Source organism: Echinops telfairi, unplaced genomic scaffold (assembly GCF_000313985.2).
Source record: "Echinops telfairi isolate 266 unplaced genomic scaffold, ASM31398v2 ScPeMD7_12;HRSCAF=54, whole genome shotgun sequence".
In the NCBI taxonomy this organism is placed as follows: Eukaryota; Metazoa; Chordata; class Mammalia; order Afrosoricida; family Tenrecidae; genus Echinops; species Echinops telfairi.
Window position 1 is genome coordinate 12,498,391 of NW_022103909.1, and position 3,393 is coordinate 12,501,783.

Below are 3,393 nucleotides of genomic sequence, written 5' to 3' on the forward strand. Positions count from 1 at the left end.
GCCGGGCGCGGGGCGCGGGCGCGGGCGCGACCGGGACCTGGACGGCTCTGCGGGCCCAGCGTCCGCGCTTCCCGCCCGCGGGCCCTCGTCTCCCGCCTCTTTGCCGCCGTCTGCGACCCCCTGGGTGCCTTCCCTCCTCCCTCTCAGCCGGGAGCATCCCAGACCTCTCGGGTTTCGCTCCTGACCCTGCTCCTTAGGCGGTCTCTAAAGCACTGAATATTAATATTCAGATTCAACTTTGCACATTTGCAGCCCCTCCTCCCCCATTTTTAGGATTTCCTGAAAATAGAGGGGCGTCGTGTTAAAGCCTTCCCGCTGTCTGAGTCATTGGGAATTCCCTCTTGTCTCCATGGAGTTCGAGTTGAGATATTTAAACAGGCTGGCGCCCCAGTTCAGCATTTTTATCTCCCCCCTCACCACCCCCTTAAAAGCGCCGTCTTAATTTTCGTGGACTGACTTTTAACTTTTTCATCACTAGGAGCAGTCGTTAAATGTGGACATGGCCATTATTCGGGTTGTAAATTTTTCTTTCCAAAGCTATCGATTTCTTCTGGAACTTGTAGCAGCTTGAAACATAAGCCTTACTTGACACGTTAAGTCTGTTGTGAGATGGGATAAAGGCGTCTTTTTTTTTTAAGGTGTCTTTCTTTACATACCGATATTTAGAAAGCATCAATAAACCCTTCGCTTAACAAAGTTCAAAATCTCCATAAATCATATTTTTGTTTTTCATTTATATATCGAGATAGATAGATACGTATACATTTATATGGGTATAAAGGTCATATAATTAATGAAGAAAAAAAAGCAGAAGTAAAACACTGCCAACAACTTAGGTAGATTTATACAAATCACTGCCAGAGTTGTAATCAATCAAGCTGAAATTTAAAGGAAAAAAAGAATTTTTTTTGCGGGGGTGGGGTGGGGGGGTGGGGGGGTAAAGCAGTATAAATTGGATGCTTAACAAAACCTGGGCCATGGAAACTAGACTTTGTCCACTTGGTACCTACCTCTCAAGAGGGTGCTACCCAGGGTGCTGTGACCTACCAACTGGCAAATCCTACTTTGATACAGAAAGTGGAGTTGGGAAGGAGAGAGGGCTGTGGTCCTTCCCAGATTGAAAAGGGGGAAGTGTGGCCCTCACATGAACAGTGTGGAAAAGCTGAATTACCATGTTTTCACTCTTTTCATTAAGGATCAGGTGAATTCCTAAAACTTCAGTATACTTTCTTTAAAAGCAGAACTCCTTCCAGAGTCAGCTTTGGCCATTCTCAATTCCCTGCCATGTAGGACGCAGAGACTGAAGACTTGAATGAGCCATGAAAAAGCACAGATGGAAGCTAAGTTGTTTATAGCCTGTTTTGTTTTTGTCAGGCATTTAAAATGATAGAAAAAAATTTTTATATGGGCTAGAATTGTACAAAAACATGTTAACCAAAATAATGAGTGAAATTAGACTAGATTGCTAGCATTTCAGTGTGACAGACTAGCATTCACTTGTAGCACTTTGTTTCAGATATTTGTATTTTATGATACCTCGTTATCAGTAGGATTTACATACCAGTTGTCCCACTAATTTAACAAAACTGCTTTCTTTGAAATTTAGAAAATAAGTACCTCAGTTTAAATAAGTATTTTATAGAGCTGTTAATGAAATCTTAAGTTTGATGTGTCAGAGCCGAGTCATACCCACAAAAAGAACTTTTCTAGGTCCTCTGAGCAACATAGCTCTTCATTTTGGGTGAGGCATAGATCTAAGTTAAAACCCAAAGTTTGTCAGTCTTTACTAGTATGGTGAACTGCTTTTTGACATATTTGTGTGCATAAAGGGAAACGTTTTGGCAGAGGGGCCTGCGTGGTAAAGCTGGATGCTTTTATCTCTAATTAAGGTCAGGTGAGTGCCTTAGACATCATCAGAACTTTGCATTCATAGAAGCAAAATTATGAAGTCATATTGGGAATTTAATTTTAGATATTATAGCCTCTTTAAATTTCTCAGAGTTAAAGCCACTGCTTTGGCTCTGATGGGATATGTTCAACCCCTGTCTGTGTATCAATGATTTGGCTAAGGTCCAAAGAGCTTCGGTAATTGGACCGGGATTAGAAACTGTCCTTTGATTTTCTACAGTGCTTCTTCTGTAAAGCTGCAATAAGGGTCTAGCCTTGCTAGTATTTCAGGGGTGAATAAGGTGGCTGAGAAGCACACCAGCATCTTCTTTGTCACGGAACTTGATTATCATTGCATTCTTACTTTCTCAAAGCAGCCTTTCCTGAAAGATGGGAACTGTTATTTTTCAAATTAAAATGTGGGGTCAAAATGGAAAAATGGGTCTAATATATTCCAATGGTCGAATCTTTCAGAAAGTAGTCATTGTACAAAATCTCACCACCATTATATACTTGGCAAGGTCCTTCCACGTTCTGAGTCAGAACTTTAGAATAAACACTTAAAAGTGTTTTAGAACACTTTTTCAGTGAAATCCTTGATCACTTAGTGCTTTCTGTTTGAAGCCATGTTTTTAGTATTCAGAAAGTAGCTAGATCTCTGAGTGTGACAAGCCTATGTTCTCATTCTGGCTCCGGTTACCCTGAAACCATGGCCAAATTACATCACTTCTCTCTGCTTTAGTTTCTTTACCTGTAAACTCTAGCTAATACTTACCTTACTTAATTTGTAATAGAATTCCTAGTTGCCAGCGATTAAAATCCCATAAAACTAATGTAAGCAAAATGGATATTTAATAGCTTACATGGGTCGCTGGAAGGAACAGAATTGAAGGAGGAACTGCACAAATAGCAGGGCAACCCCAGAAACCTCAAGGAGCTGGGGAGTCTCACTCGTTCTCTTCCACCGCCTACAGTTCTCCTCATGGCACCTCTCCAGCCCTTGTGATGTTTCTTCTCTAATCTCAAGGAGGAATCCTCAGGGAAAGGTTCTCCTTGAAAGGGATCTGTGGTACCACTCAGGGGGGCTGGGACTGTGGGCCGTCTGCTCTGCTGGCCCTGTGCCACCTGTGCATCCTCTTGGTGGACAGAATAACATGCTTGCTGTTTGGGAGGAGGGGTGGGTAGGGGAGTGCCTCTCTGATGTAAACACTGAAGCGATTCAGTCTGGACAATGTATTAAGGTATTACTCAATTTGAACTAGTTATTATTGCCAGGCCTCAGTACTTATGCAGGAGTTATTTCCTTGTGTAACCTTTTACATAAGGTGATTAAATTCTTACATTTCACGTTTCACAGCGATTCTTAGGACTTAATCCTATTATGTCTACTTAGCTATGTTGAGTGGAGAGTCAAGAAACTACTAAGGATTTCAATGATCCCTTTTCTGGACAATACTGTAGTAGTGTGTCTCTTTCTCTCTCTCTCTCTCTCTCTCTCTCTCTCTC